The sequence below is a fragment of the Carcharodon carcharias genome, chromosome 10 (assembly GCF_017639515.1).
Source record: "Carcharodon carcharias isolate sCarCar2 chromosome 10, sCarCar2.pri, whole genome shotgun sequence".
Taxonomy (NCBI): Eukaryota; Metazoa; Chordata; class Chondrichthyes; order Lamniformes; family Lamnidae; genus Carcharodon; species Carcharodon carcharias.
Genome location: NC_054476.1, coordinates 39423644 through 39440339, shown reverse-complemented (window position 1 = coordinate 39440339; position 16696 = coordinate 39423644).

Here is a 16696-nt window from a genome sequence, read left to right as displayed (position 1 = left end):
ATAAAACAGCAGTGAGGGCCTCAGCATAACTGCTCTTTCAAAGAGCCAGCACAGGCTCGATGGGCCAAACAGTCTCTTTCTGTGCTGTAAGTTTCTATGATGCTCAGTCTGTAGCACTTTGTAGATTCCATGTGTTCAGCCTGTAACAGTTCCCTGAATAAGCAACAGACACAAATTATTGACAAGACGTTGAGATTTCCCAGCGAGATTTTCCATTTATTACACACACACAACGTTAGACCCAGGATATCACAGCTCTGTGCACTTCAACGGTTTGCCAAACCCTCTGTCCCCCTCAAGGATCTGTGACCCCATCGCAGTGTTCTGTTACCCTCCTCGTCGTATCTGTTCCCTATTCCTGAGGGTCTCTGTTGCCCCTCCCTGGCATTTCCTGACGTCTCTGAACCCCTCCCCGGGTCTTTGCCCCTGAGCCCCGCACTCAGTTTGACTGAGAAGACCAGCGCCATGAATCTGAGGCAGCAGAAATTCAGGTGGAAGAAGTTGAAGATGGACCAGAGCAGGTGGTCCCGGACCGACAGCACATTCAAGGCCACGGTCCGTCTGACTGGCCATCCTGCTTTGGTCCCTGGTATGGGTAAGTGCAAGGATTCATGGGCACTTGGTCGTTTTTTTTGCAAAAATATACTTTATTCATAAATCTTCAACAACATTTCGAACCATTTCAAAATCACCATCACAAAAATACAATCAGGTTCAACTTTTACAACATGAATCACAAGGTGTATCAGTACAAACAATGAATATTACAATCATTGGCAGACATTCATTTTGAGCTGTACATCCGAGGGGCTCTAAACAGTTCCCAGCCCCTCGGTGCACTGTGGCAGAAAGGTCTTAGACAGCGACCTTTCCCCATTGTGTCTTTGCGACGGCTGCCCCAAGCTTTAGTGTGTCCCTCAGCACGAAGTCCTGGACCTTGGAATGTGCCAGTCTGCAACACTAGGTCGGGTTCAACTCTTTGCGCTGGAAGACCAACAAGTTACGGGCAGACCAAAGAGCGTGTTTTACTGAGTTGATGATCACCAGCTGCAGTTGATGTTTGTCTCGGTGTGTGTCCCTGGGAACAGCCCGTTGAGCACAGAGTCCTGTGTCACAGAACTGCTTGGGACGAACCTCTACAGAAACCACTGCCTCTCTCTCCAGACTTTCTTTGCAAAGGCACAATCTACAAGGAGGTGAACAATGATCTCTTCCCCACCACAGCCACCTCGAGGGCAATGTGCAGAGGGGGTGAGTCTCCTGGCGTGTAGGAAGGATCTGACGGGGAGGGCCATTCTCACCACCACCCAAGCTATGTCTTGGTGCTTGTTGGAAAGTTCTGGCGATGAGGCATTCTGCCAAATGACTTTGTCAATCTGCTCAGGGAACCATCCCATATTCCACCCTCTCCTTTTCCCTCAGGGCCTTTAAGACGTTACGTGCCGACCACTGCCTGATGCACTTGTGGTCAAAGGTGTTTCTCTGCATAAGTTTTCTACGAGGGACAGGTGGTATGGCACAGTCCAACTACTTAGAGCGTTCCGCGGCAGCGTGGCCAGACCCATCCTTTGTAACACTGGGGACAGGTAGAACCTCAGCATGTAGTGACACTTAGTGTTTGCATACTGAAGGTCTACACACCGCTTGATGCAGCCACACACAAAGGTGGCCATCAGTATGACATGATCCATTTTCGACCTCCAGATAAAGCGGAAGATGGCTCGGGTGATCACCACCACACAGGAGTGTGGAATGGGCCAGACCTGCGCCACGTACAGCAACAGCGAGAGTGCCTCACACCTGATGACCAGGTTCTTACCTGCATTGGAGAGGGAGCGTCGCTCCCACTCCAGCTCAGACCCAGTCTCAGTGAGAGCAAACTGACTGAACCGCTCTGGACTCCGCAATTTATAGAGTGGGGCGGAGTGAGAGACTGGAACCACCCCCAACAGCCCAACTGATAGAGTCTGTAATCCCCCCAGAGACCAAGGGACAGGTAATTCACCCAGGGACAGATACTGGATTGAGTGTGTTATTTCTGGAGACAAAGGAGAAGGCTGAAGTCTTTGCGTTCATGGTCAGAAGTTTTATGTGTCTGATGCATCACGACCTCCTCCTGAGGTCTCATCATCAAAGATGCCAGTTGTCCGCCAATTCCATTCACTCCACATGATATAAAGAAACAGGTGAACGCATTGGTTGCAACAAAGTCTATGGGTCTTGACAACATAGAACCATCTGATGGTTAGGACAGCAAAGGAGGCCATTCAGCATCTCATGTCTGTGCCATCTCTCTGCAACTTTTTTATATTCTATCATGGAGTGTGGGCTCCACTGGCAAGGTTGCCCATCCCTAATTGCCCTTAAACTGAGTGGCAGAGGGCAGTTACGAGTCAACCACATTGGTATGGGTCTGGAGTTAATTGGCAATGGTTTCATGATCACTAAGACTAGCTTTTGATTTCAAATTTCATTAATTGAACTTAAATTCCATTATGGTGATATTTGAGCCTATATCCCCAAAGTATTAGTCTAGGCCTCTAGATTACTAGTTCAGTGACATTACCACTATGCTATTGTTTCCCCAACAACTCAGCTGGTCCCACTCCACAGCACTTTCCCCATAGTCCTGCATTTTTCTTCTGTTAACTAATTATCCAACTCTCTGTTGAAAGCCATGAGTGAATCTGTTCTACCACATTCTCAGGCAATTCATTCCCAATCAAAATTACTCCCACGTACAAGTTTTCCTCATGTTCCCTCTGAAATGTAAGCATGTGTAGGATATTTGGCCCCTCAAGCCTGATCTACCATTCAATGAGTTTATGCCTGATTTGATTGTGACCTTAACTGACCTACCTGCCGCCACCCCCATCATAGCCCCTTGACTCCCTTGTAGATCAAAAATCTGTCTAACTCCGCCTTGTATATATGCAGTTAACCACTCTCCACAGTTCTCTAGAGAAGAGAATTTGAAAGATTAATCAACCTCTGAGCAAAAAAAAAAACTCCTCCTCATCTCCATCTTAAATGTGAGACCCATTATTCTGAAACTCTGCCCCCTAGATCTAGATTTCCCCACAAGAAGAAACATGCTCTCAGCATTTATTCTGTCAAGCCCCCTCAGAATATTATATGTTTCAATAATATCACCCTTCATTTTTCTAAGCTTCAAGGACTATAGGCCCAACCTGCTCAATCTTTCCTCATAAGGCAACCCCTTCATCCTAGGAATCAGCCCGGTGAACCTTCTCTGAACTGCCCCCAATGTGAATATGTTGCACCCTGAATAAGAAAGCTAAAACAGTATGCAGTATTCTAGGTGTGGTCTCATTGATGTACTGTACAATTGTAGCAAGACTTCCCTACTTTTGGACTCCATTCCCCTTACAATAAAGGCTAGCATTCCATTTCCCTTCCTTACCTCTTGCTGTACCTGCCCGCTAACTTTTTTTGACTTATGTAGGAAGACGCCCTGATTCCTCCGGACTGCAGCATTCTGCTGTATCTTTCCATTTAAATAATACTCTGCTTTTCTATTTGTCCCACCAAATGGGGCAACTTCACCTTTTCCTGCATTATACTCCATCTGACAATTTTTGCCCATTCACTTAGCCTCTGGTTACAATCCCCGTGGGGAAACTTTTTTTTTCATTCACAGGATGTGGGCTTCCAAAATACCAAATTTACTGAATGACCCCCAAATGAAGAAATTATCAACAAAATTCCAATTTTTGTAGTTATTACTTCAACACAAATCAGAGCAAAAGAAAATTAAACATGAATTAACAGGCAAATTATAATTCAAGTTGAAAAGGTAAATTTGATTTTCAATTGTTGAAACAACAAAGATACACAACCTCAAGCACTCACATCACTCCCTGAACAAATGTGGCACTGCATAGCTACACAGCTCCATAATATGCTGTTCTTTGTTCACATAGAGTAGGTCAGGACTCCTATCCCACAACAGCTTTCATTTCCAAGTTTCACAGATGCAATTATCAGCAAGGCACATTCCTATGAACCCTCTCTCCCTCGTGGCACTACAGTCCTCATGTTGTAGCTTTCCGGAATTCCTTTTCAACTGACCAACCTACAACAGCCCACTGTTGGGAACAAATGAACAAACAAAATAGGAGCAGAAGTAGGTCCCTCGAGCCAACTCCTCCATTCAATAAGGTCATGGGTGATCTGTTTGTGTTTCGAGTTCCACATTCCCACATATCTGCAATAATCTTTGATACCCTTGCCTAACAAGAATCCACCTACTTCTGCCTTAAAAATATTCAGTGACCCTCCCTCCACCGTCTTCTGAGATAGAGAATTCCAAGGTCACACAATCCTCAGAGAAAAAATTCTCCTCATCTCTGTCCTACAAGGGCAACTCCTAATTTTAAAACAGTGCCCCCTAGTTCTGGACTCACATACAAGAAGAAACATTGTTTCCACATCCACCTTGTCAAGGCCATTCAGGATCTTATGCATTTCAATCAAATCACTCTTCAATCTTCTAAACCAGTGGAAACAAGCCCAGTCTGTCCTCATAACAACCTTTCCTCCTAAGACAACCCGTTCATTCCAGGTATCAATCTAATAAACCTCCTCTGAACCGCCTTCAACACATTTACATCCTTCATTAAATAAGGAGACCAAAACTGCACACAGTATTTGGGATGTGGTCTCACCAATGCCCTGTATAACTGAAGTATAACATCCTTACTTTTATATTCAATTCCTCTCATAATAAAGGATAGTATTCCATTAGTCTTTCTGATTACATGCTGTACCTACATACTAACTTTTTGTGACTCACGCATGAGAATACTTGGATCCTTTTGCACCTCAGAATGCTGCAGCCATTCTCCATTTAAGTAATACTCTGCTTTTTTATTCTTCCTGCCAAAATGAACAACTTTACATTTTCCTACAATATACTCCATCTGCCAGATTTTTGTCCACTCACTCAACTTATCTATATCTGTCTGCAAACTTCTTGGGCAGAATTTTCTGCCTGTCGACCAGGCGGGCCTGACCCAATTGCCGGCGGGCGTGGAGCCGATCGCCACCAGCGAAGCAGGCTACACCACCATTTTACGTGGGCGGGCCAATTAAGGCCCGCCCAGCGTGACGTCCGCCAGGAAGTGCTATGTGCTTCCTGTGCGGATGGGGGGAATCCCTAAAAGCGAGAGTGCGCTCTTTCGCACATGCGCACGAAAGAACGCACATCTCCCTGAGGCTAAGCGCTGTCTCAGGGAGATTGCTAACACTTTTAAAACTATTAAAAATTGAGAAAAGAAAAATCCCTTACATGTCCCCTCATGTGACAATGTCATATGAGTTGGCACATATTCATAATTTACAGAATAACTTTATTACAATTTTTAAAACCCTGCATGAAACCTCATGGATGAGGTTTCACATTTTCTCTATTTGCCGCTGCGGCTCCTGGCCTGCCCATCAACCTTAAGGTTGGATGGGCAGATCCTTTAATTGGTTAAATGATCCTGTCAATGGCCTCAATTGGCCATTGACAGGTTGGCGGGTGCACAGCTGATTTTGTTGTGCCCCCGCCTTCCTAAAAATTTAAATCAGACGGTGTGACGTCGGGGGTTCCATCCAACATCATCCTACGTCATTTTACGTGTCGGCGAGTGGGCCCCACCCCCTGCTCACCGATGGCAAAATTCTGCCCCTTATGTCTTCTTCACGACATACTTTTCTACCTTTATTTGTGTCATTTGCAAATTTAGCTACCATGCCTCGCTCCCCTCATCTAAGTCATTGATGTAAATTGTAAAAAATTGAGGCCCCAGAACACACCCCTGTGGGAATCCACTTGTCACATCCAGCCAATCAGCCAAAAACCCATTTCTGCATACTCTCTGTTTCCTGACAACCATCCAATCTTCTATCCAGGCTAAAATGTTACCTCCTACACCATGAGCTTTTATTTTCCACAATAACCTTTGATGTGGCACCTTATCAAATACTGTCTCAAAATCCAAGTACAGTAGATCTACAGGCTCCCTTCTATCCACCGCACATATTACTCCTTCAAAAACTCTAATAAATTGGTTAATCATGATTTCCCTTTCATAAACCATGCTGACTCTTCCCAATTATCTTGAGCTTTTCTAAGTGCCCAGTTATAACCTCTTTAATGATTGACTTTAACACCTTCCCCATGACAGATGTCAAGCTAACTGGCCTATGATTTCCTGTTTTTCAGCCTCCGTCCCTTCTTGAATAGAAGGGTTATATTTGCTACTTTCCAGTCTGATGGAACATTTCTAGAATCTAGTGAATTTTGAAAAGTTAACATCAACACATCTACTTCCTCATAAGCCACCTCTTTGAAGACCCTCGCATGAAGTGCATCCGGACCTGGAGTCTTGTCAGCCTGCAGTTCCATCAGTTTGCTCAGTACCACTTTCATAGTGATTGCAATTTCACCAAGTTCCTCTCTCCCTTCTGCCTCCTGATTTGCAGCTATCACTGGAATTTTTTTGTATCCTCTATAGTGAAGATAAAAGCAAAATATTTGTTCATTTCATCCACCATTTCCTTATTATCTACTATTAACTCCCCAACACTCACTTTACCTGCTCTTTTACTGTTTAAATATGTGTAGAAACTCTTGCTATCCAGTTTTTACATTTCTAGCTAGCTTCCTCACATACTCTAATTTCTTTATCCTGATTAACCTTTTAGTCATTCGACCAAACATCTGACCTGGTCCTCACCTTTGTGCAGTTGTATGTTTTCTACTTAAGCTTGATGCTTTCCCTAACTTCTTTGGTTAACCACAGATGGTGGGTCCTCCCTTTAGAATTTTTCTTGATAGTAGGAATATATTTATTCTGAGTATTCTGAAATATCTCCTTAAATGTCTGCTACTGCTTCTCTATTGATTTATCCCCTAGCCTAGTATTCCACTTCACTTCAGCTAGCCTCAGCTTTCATCCCCACATAGTTGCCCTCATTTAAGTTTAAAATATTAGTCTTATATCCACTCTTCTCCCTTTCAAACTGGATTTAAAATTCAATCATATTGTGGTTGCTGCTATCTAGGATGCCTTTACTCTAAGGTCATTAATTAGTTCTGTCAGATTACACAATGTCAAATCTAATATAACTTGCTCTTGGTTGGATCCAGAATGTGCTGCTGTAAGAAACTATCTCGCAAGCATTCTATGAACTCCTCATGCAGGTTACTACTGCCAATCTGATTTTTCCAGTTTATATGTAGATTAAAGTCACCTATGATTATTGCCTTCCCTTTATCACAAGCACCAAATATTTCTTCTTGTGTACTTTGTTCTGCATTGTGGTTACTGTTAGGGGGCCCGTAGACCAGTCCCGCTAGTGACTTTTTCCCCTACTATTCCTCATCTCCACCCAAACTGCTTCTATATCCTGATCTCCTGAACCAAGGTCATTTCTAACTATTGCACAAATGCCACCCTTGATTAATAGTGCTACCCCTCCATCTTTACCTGCCTTCCTATTCTTCTCGAAGGTCATATACCCCCTCAATATTCAGAACCCAATTCTTGTCATCTTACAGCCAAGTCTTTGTAAAGGCAATAAGATCATATTTATTTACCTCAATGTGCGCAATCAATTTGTTTATTTTGTTATGGATTCTCTGCACATTCAGATACAAAACCTTTAGTTTTGTCTTTTTGTTATATTTGTAACATCCAGCCTTGATTCTTTGTGTATTCTTGGGTCTTTTCTCTCTGTCCCTTCCTAACATTCTTAAACCCTCATTTCCTTTTTACTATTTTCCTCTCTTACCTTGCCTCTACTATTTGATATACCACATCTTTCCACACTTGATCCCTTGCCCCCACTATTTAGTTTAAAACTCTCTCTACTTCTATAGTTACGTGCTTCACAAGAACACTGGCCCCAGCCCAGTTCAGGTGTAGACCATCCCAATGGTATAGCCCCCACTTTCCCCGGTACTGGTGCCAGTGCCCCACAAACTGGAACCCACTTCTCCCACACCAGTCTTTGAACCACATATTCATCTCTCTAATTTTATGTACCCTATGCCAATTTGCACACAGCTCAAGTAATAATACAGAGATTACAATCTTTAAGGTTCTGCTTTTCAATTTAGTGCCTAGTTCCTCATACTTTCTATGCAGAACCTCTTTCCTAGTTCTACCTATGTTGTTGGTATCTACATGGACCACGATAGCTGGATCCTCCCCTTCCCACTGCAAATTTCTCTCTAATCCTGAGCAGATGTCCCAAACCCTGGCACCAAGCAGACAACACAGCTGTACAGACTCCCTCTCTTTGCTACAGAGAATAGTGTCAATGCCCCTTAGCATACTGTCCCCTACTACCACCACATTCCTTTATGCACCTCCCACTTGAATGACTTCCTCTACCACGGTGCCATGGCCAGTTTGCTCATCCACCCTGCAGTCCCCACTCTCATCCAAACAAGCTGAGAGAACCTCAACCATATTGGACAATTGCAGAGGCTACACTCTTGCACTCCTCCTGCCCTCTGGGTCCCCTTACCTGTCTCACTCACAGTCACACCCTCCTGTACCTGACCAAATCGGAGGACCTTACCCTAAGTGGCATGACTGCCTCCTGGTACAAAGCCTTGAGGTAACTTTCCCCCTCCCTGGTGTACCGCAGAGTCTGCAGTTCAGCCTCCAGCTCAATGACTGTGAGCTGAAGTTCCTCAAGCTACAAACACTCACTGCAGACGTGTTTGCCCTGGATCACAATGTTATCCGGGAGCTCCCACATGCTGCAGTCTTGACACCTCACCTGTCCTGCCATCCTTAATGTGTTTTTAAATAATTACTTAATTATATTAATCACTTTTTTATATATACTATTAACTTTATCACCAACTTGTGTACTATTTTAAACCTTAGGGATAGAATAGAATTTACCCACTTACTAGATACTCACCAAACAGCTAGCTCCTTTTTCTGTAGTAGAGCAAGAACCAATTCTTACAGGGTGGGAAAGATAGAAAAAGGGAACAAAGACCTCCTTCCCCCTTCACCAAACTACTCTTCTCACCAAACTCCAAAGCTTCAGTCAGTTACCTCAGCTGCATTCCATTTGCCAAGGCTTCACTGGAGAGCCTTGAAATTATAGTAAACTGAACTGGGGCTACAGTAACCAGGTTCAACCAGTTAGCAAATTAACTACTCAACTCCTACAGCTGAGAGTGAGTTTACCCTGTCTAAATTGCAAGTAGAAAGAACTTAGCCTGTGTACACAGTGATTTCCAGTTACAGCTAATTACAGGCTAGATTAGATTTTAAGAGCAAAATTTAAGAACAAAATTAGCACTTAAACTCCCCCTCTCACAAAACTCCAAGTCTTCACTCAGTTAGCTCAGTTGCATGTAGCTTGCTCTGTTTGCTGGGAAAACACCCAGCTTTTTAGCATTCCTAAGCTATTCACTCCAATTTTAGCGTTCAATCCCTTTTAGCTCAGTCATACATCACTTCCCTCAGAACTCCCGAAATTCTATATTTCTTCTTACAGCCAAACAGAAAATTGATCTTCTTGTGGAGAGCTTGGCTTGGTTCTGAACACACCAGGAGCTTGATAGCTATGTTCTGCTACAGCACTTCTTTGTGTCTGCATCTGTGTACTGATCACCTTCTGCCTCCAGCTCACCTTCATGGCTGCAGATCTCCATTGTGTCTGCCAGCCACATGGCTTCTGGTCTTAACTTCTTTCCTTTTGGTATTGTTTTCAGGTCAAGGGTTACCATGTCACATGGACCAGAATTTCTTACTATTCAAAAAAATTACAATTGATGCAAACTTTTAAAAGTCCTTTTCAAGCTTACTTAAAAAGCAATTACATATTCCACAGATATTTTAAAGAAATTACAGATTTTCCTTACTATACTGTTTCCAGGTTAAAGGTCATTACACTATCTATATCCCTTTGAACACTCATTGTGCCTCCTCACAAGTTGCTTTCCTACCATCTTTTTCTCTCAGAAAATTTGGCTACTGTACACTCAGTCCTTCATCCAAGCCATTAAAATAGATTGTAAATAGCTGAGACCCTAGCACTGATCCCTATGGCACTCCACTACTTTCTATTTGCCAACAAGTGACCCATTTATGCTGATTCTTTGTTTCCTATTAGTTAGCCAATCCTCGATCCACACTAACATATGAGTCTCACTGGAATATTACTCTAGAATATGCTGAGCACTTTCCATACCTTGGCAACCATCTTTCTCAAAAGGCCACCTTTGATATGGAGAACTAACACTGGATCAGCTGCACCAGCACAGCCTCCCAGAAACTACTAAGACTGCTGCAAGTCAACAAAACTCCTAGTGGAGAGGACAGTTATCATCACCACACTCTTGTCCTGCAGTCAGACTTGGACTGTGTATCAGTGAGTGCAAAAGAATTTCATCAGCAATGCCTTTGCTGCATCCTCTGGGTTGAATGGAAGGAGCATTGAACACATGTTATTTACTTTCCTGAAGCAAGCTCCACAAGCAACTCCTACAAAACCAACTTTGATGAACCTGACTGTGTCCCCAAACAGTCCAATGTGAAACAGTGATTTGTTTGTACTTCTTTCTATTCATTCCACTGTATTACCTAATATATTTGCTGCTAACCACGGGGTGTTCTCTATACTGGGGAGAGCAAACGCATAATGGTGACCACTTTGCAGACCACCTCTGTTCAGTCTGCAAGCCTGACCCTGAGCTTCCAGTTGCCTGTCATTTTAATTCTCCATCTTGCTCCCACTCTGAACTATCTGTCCTTGGTCTGCTGCAATGCTCCAATGAAACTCAACACAAACTTGAGGGAAGCACCTCAGCTTTCACATCGCCACTTCATAGTCTTCTGGACTCAACACTGAGATCAACAATTTTTGATCATATCATTCACCCTCCTGTTTGCTTTGTGATTTTTTTTCCGTTTTTGTTTCTTGCTTCTTTCTTTCTTAATTCTGTTACTTTTGTCATGCCAAGAAGACATGAAGAAAATATGTTTCTCTTCCATATTCTCTTGTTTAAATTCTGTTTTAAAAAAGACAATAGTGCTGCACGGATAAAATGGCCACACACAGTTGACCACATGAACGTACTTCTGGAAGTTTCTGAGCAGTTCCAATGGACAAAGGCTAACTCATCATCCACCTGGAATGTGAGATCCCTAGCATTGTACGAACATTCTGGCCAAGTAAACACAAAGGACTACACAAATAGATGAAATGTCTACAAAAGCCAGCTCTGGACAAAGGAAGAGCTACTGGAACTCCACATCTCTAACATTGCACTAATGGTCCACAGCTTTCTGTTCAAAATGTAATGGATTTTAATGGGGGTCCTTAAAGTCCTTTATTAGCCAAATGGCTCGATCTGAAAACACCCTGTCACATGAGTGAGACTTGAGCTACTTGAATTGCTTTAATTCCACAGCTTTTGGATTCTGTCTTCAGTTGCTCTGAAGAGAAAACAGTTTGCCTCTGACCTCCATCTCTCTCAAGGTCTGACTCCAGAAAGAATCCTGTATTTTGCCTACAACGTGAACTAATTCCCAGAATACAAGAATACTTTGCTGCATCTTCAACTGCTTCAACCGAGCTCCTAGGAACAAGACCTGCTAGACAAAGCCATCTGAAAGAACTTTCATTGGCATGTGGCTTACTGGACTCAATTTACATGGATTACTGCCAATACCCTATGATTTTTTTACAGTAACTTGCAGTTTGTAACTTCTTTCCCTTTCTTTCTCTGCCTTTCTACCTTATATGCTGGTAAGTGTGAATATGTGTCATGATCCATCCTACAGGTTTTGGCTGTGGTAATAAATCCTAATTTTTTTTTCACCTTGAAGAATTTGCTGTGGGGTTATTTTTAACATTGGACCTCATAAATCAGAGTTTGGGAAACACGCCATGGCCTATTTCAACAAGGGAAAGAATACTGAGGGAAACAAATTAAGTTATAAATTAAATATACCGCAGTCACAGGCAGAAGAGGGGAACTGTAATTATACTTCAATTCACCTCATCTTCATGTCCATAATAGTTTGCATTCGGACAGCTACTATCCTGCCATTCACACCTCCTCTGGACACATTTTTTGCCTCTTTTGTCTCTAAAACTAAAGAGATTAAAGCCAGACATGTCCCCTGGATCTGAAGGCTTGCATCTTAGGGTCTTTAAAAGAAGTGGCTGCAGAGATACTAGACGTATTGATTGCAAACTTCCAAAATTCCAGAAACCTCCCAGCAGATTTGGAAACCACAAATGTAATATTTGTATTTAAGAAAGGAAAGAGCCAGATAATAGGAAACTATATGCCAAAAACATCTCCCCTGCCAGCTTCTATTTTCACAACTCTCGAATGCCCAGCATTCCAGGGGAGGACAAAGAAAATGCTTCAAAGATACCCTGAAGCTCTCTTGAAGCATGGCAGCATTGAAATTAATGAGCAGGGAAAGCTTGCTACCAATTATTCAGAATGATGGCAATTTGTCTATCAAGCTGCATTATGCTTTGAGTCCCAACATCTTAGCGATGAGGCAAAATGACAGTAGGAAAGGAAAGAAAAGGAAGCAAATCCTGCACTCCAGATCTCACTATTTGGTGGGACATCCTTGTGTTCAAAGATCAGTGGGTCAAGAATTGGCCCTTTCATTCACATGAAGACCCATGGCTGAAACTCATGACCCTGAGTAGACGTCTTCGTCGAATTGAGGGACAGACGACAATGTTGACAATTACCTTCAACAGCATAAGTTTTTATCTTGTACTTTTATATGGCACCTTATCAAATGTCTTTTGGAAATCCAAATACGCTACATCTATTGGTTCTTCTTTATCCACTGTGCTTGTCAAACCTTCAAAAATCTTTCTCCTTCATGAGGGCTTTAAACTCCTCATTTTTGAAAATTAAGCCTTTGAATTCCCTCAAAAACCATTCCAACTCAAAATGCTTCAATGGCTGTTCAGCTCCTGATGGTTCAATCTCTTCTCCTGAGACTGCATTCCATGGAATTCATAAGGCTGCACTCACACCTCTAATTTCTAGCATATTTCCAGCTCTTTCACAGACTGCTAGATTAACTAAGCTGGCACTGCCCCATGGTTTCTCTGAACTCCAGTTACCTGGTTGCACTGAGCTATAAATGGCTCCCATGACTTTCTCTGAGCCATAACCCTCTCCAGCATGGGATCAGCAACCTTCTTCCAGCTCAGCTCCTCCGGGCTCTTCCTGAGCCTGAACTGCACCAAACCACTCCCAGGACTTCCCTGTGAACTGCAAACCACATGAGGCCCAAACTGGAACTCTCAGCTGCACTGAATGGCTCACAGGATTTTTCTGAGTCATAACTTGGACTGATAAGTGGCAAGTAACATTCATGCAACACAACTGCCAGGCAATGACCATCCCCAACAAGAGATAGTCCAACCATCTCTCCTTGACATTCAATGGCATTACCATCACTGAATCCCCCACCATCAACATCCTGGGGGTTACCATTGACCAGAAGCTGAACTGGACCAGCCATATAAATACTTTGGCTACAACAGCAGGTCAGAAACTGGGGATCCTGTGACAAGTAACTCACCTCCTGACTCCCCAATATCTGCCCACTATCATCAAGGCCCAAGTCAGGAGTGTGATAGAATACTCTCCACATGCCTGGACGAATGCAGCTCCATCAACACTCAAGAAGCTCAACACCATTCAGGTCAAAACAACCTGCTTGATTGGCACCCCATCCATCAGCTTCAACATCCACTCCTCCCACCACTAATGCACAGTAGCAGCAGTGTATACAATCTACAATATGTCTACAGCAACTCACCAAAGCTCCTTCAACAGCACCTTCCAAACCTGCAACCTCTACCATCTAGAAAGACAAGGACAGCAGATGTAGGGGAACATCACCACTTGCAAGTTCCCCTCCAAGCCACTCACCATCCTGACATGGAATCCTATTGCTGTTGTTTCACTGTCGCTGGGTCAAAAATGGAACTCTCTCCCTATAAGCACTGTGGGTGTACCTCCACCACATGGACTGCAGCGGTTCAAGAAGGCAGCTCACCACCATCTTCTCAAGGACAATTAGGGATGGGCAATAAATGCTGGCCTAGCCAACAACACCCATGTCTCTTGAAAGAATACTAATTTTAAAAACTGACAACCATCTTCTCTTGTGCTAGGTATGTCGCCAACCAGTGTCCAATTCTGGGCATCAGTGAGGGTACAGAAAAGATTTGCTAGGATTGCTCCAGGTTTGAGGGATTTCAGTTACTTGGATAGATTGGAGAAGCTGGGGTTTTCTCCTCAAAGAAGAGAAGGTTGAAAGGAGATTTCATAGAGCTGTTCAAAACCATGTGGGGCCTGGACAGAGTTGATAGGGAGAAACAGTTCCCATTGGCGGAAGAGCTAATAATGAAAGGACACCAGCTGAAGGTGAACAGCAAAAGAACTGGAGATGGTATGAGAAAAAAAAAACATTTTACACAGCAAGGATCTGAAATGCCCTGCCTGATGCAGGTACATTCACTCATGGCTGTCAAAAGAAAATTATATAATTATCTGAAGGCTCATAGAATTCGTAGAATAGTTAGAGCTCAGACAGAGGCCATTTGACCCATCCTGTCCAAACAGCTCTCTGCAAAAGTAACATGGCTGATCCATCTCCCATGCCCTTTTAGCACAGGCTGGAAGTTATTTCTCTTCAAGTAATTGTTAATTATTATAACAATTTTTTCTAGATTAATGTTTCTAAAAGCTTTCCCACCTCTGAGGTTAAGCTGACTGCCCTGTAGTTGCTGGGCTTATACATACACCCTTTTTTCAACAAGGGTATAAGATTTGCAATTCTCCAGACCTCTGGCACCACCTGTGCATCTAAGGAGGATAGGAAGATTAAAGCCAGTACCTCCATAATTTCCTCCTTTACCTCCCTCAATATCATCAGATTCATCTGATCCAGTCCTGGTGATTTATCAACTTTAAATATAGCTAACCTTTCTAATACCTGTTTATCAATTTGTAGCTCATCTAGTCTCAACTACCTCCTCTTTAACTATGACATTACAGCTTCTTCTTCCTTGGTAAAGACAGATGCAAAGTGCTCAATTAGTGCCTCAGCCATGCCTTCTGTGTCCATGCATAAATCTCCTTTTTGGTCCCTATTGGGCCCCACTCCTCCTTTTACCACCCTTATGCTATTTATATGCCCATAAAAACTGTTGGATTTCCCTCTATATTGGCTGCCAGTCTCTTTTCATATTCCCTCTTTGCTTCTGTTATTTCTTTTTTCACTTCCCTGTTGAACTTTGTGTGTTCAATTTGGTTCTCAGTTGTATTATCAACCATACATTTCTCTGAGAGGATTACCTATCTGTTGATGTATTTCTGTCTCTGTGAGGACAATTTGTCTCTGGGTTTATTATCTGTCTCTGGGTGTATTAACTGTCTCTGAGAGAATTACCTGTCTTAGGGAAGGTAGCCTGTCTCTGGGTCAGTTACCTCCCTGGGTGTATTAATTGTCCCTGAGTCTAATACCTATCTCTGGATGGGAGGTTTGCCTATCTCTGGGAGTGTTATCTGTTTCTGGGGATATTACCTGTCTCTGGGTCTATTATTAGGTTACAGTTCCCATAGAGGCCATTAACTTTAAAAAGAATGGCATCCCCATGATGCCAATGGAAAGAAAGCTGATGGATAGGATTTCACTTTTTAAAAATTTTACTGAAACACAGGAACTAAAATCAAAATAATTCAAACATCAATTAACAGACATAAGATGTTTCAAGCAAAAAGATAAATTTCCCTTTAGTTAATACAACAAAGTTGCACTTCACAAAATTACAATCACTCGCATTACTTCCAGCACAGATGTGGCACACATGCAATCTTTTAACGCAGGTCCCATTATGCAGGATCTCTCACTTTCCTTTCAATCATTTCAGCCCTTGAGTCACATTCACCAGCAACCGTTTTCCATCTGAAGTAATTAGACACAGTTAACACCAAGAAGACGCACATCGAATAACCCTCTTTGAATTGGGTCACGACAATCCTGATGGCACAATTTCCAGAGACTCCCTTCTCCGGCCCCTTTAAATTGTCTGGTTGGCTCTCGCAAAACTGAAACCATAGCAGTGGATCTGGTCTAATCTACAATCCCCTGCTCTCTCTGTCTTCAGCTCCCTGTCCTTTCCAGCTGTATAACATACACAGTAACACAGTCCCTGCTTTATCTATCCAAACAGAAAATTGGTCTATTCATTCAGAGCTCAGCTTGCTTCCTCTCACATGAATCCTGTGTTCTGAACTGCCTGTCACTAGACAGGCTAGAACCTGACACTAATACAATTAGCTTTCTATTTATTTTTTGCTTCAACTTTCATTCCCATAGCAACCTCATGTTGCATGGGTATATCTTGGAACCTAATAATGTCATAACTAGGAAACCAAGACCCTTCTTTCAGAATACGCCCCATTTCACTTTTGTCTTAAAGGAAAAATTGCACAAAAAGGCAATACAGGCATTTCCGCAAGCACGTGGATCATCATGTCTGCCTCTGAGAGAATTACCTGTTTTTTGGAAGTATTACCTTGTGTGGGTAACTTGTCTGTCTCTAGGCTTACTACCTGCCTCTTGGTATATTGCCTATCTCCAGGAGTATTATC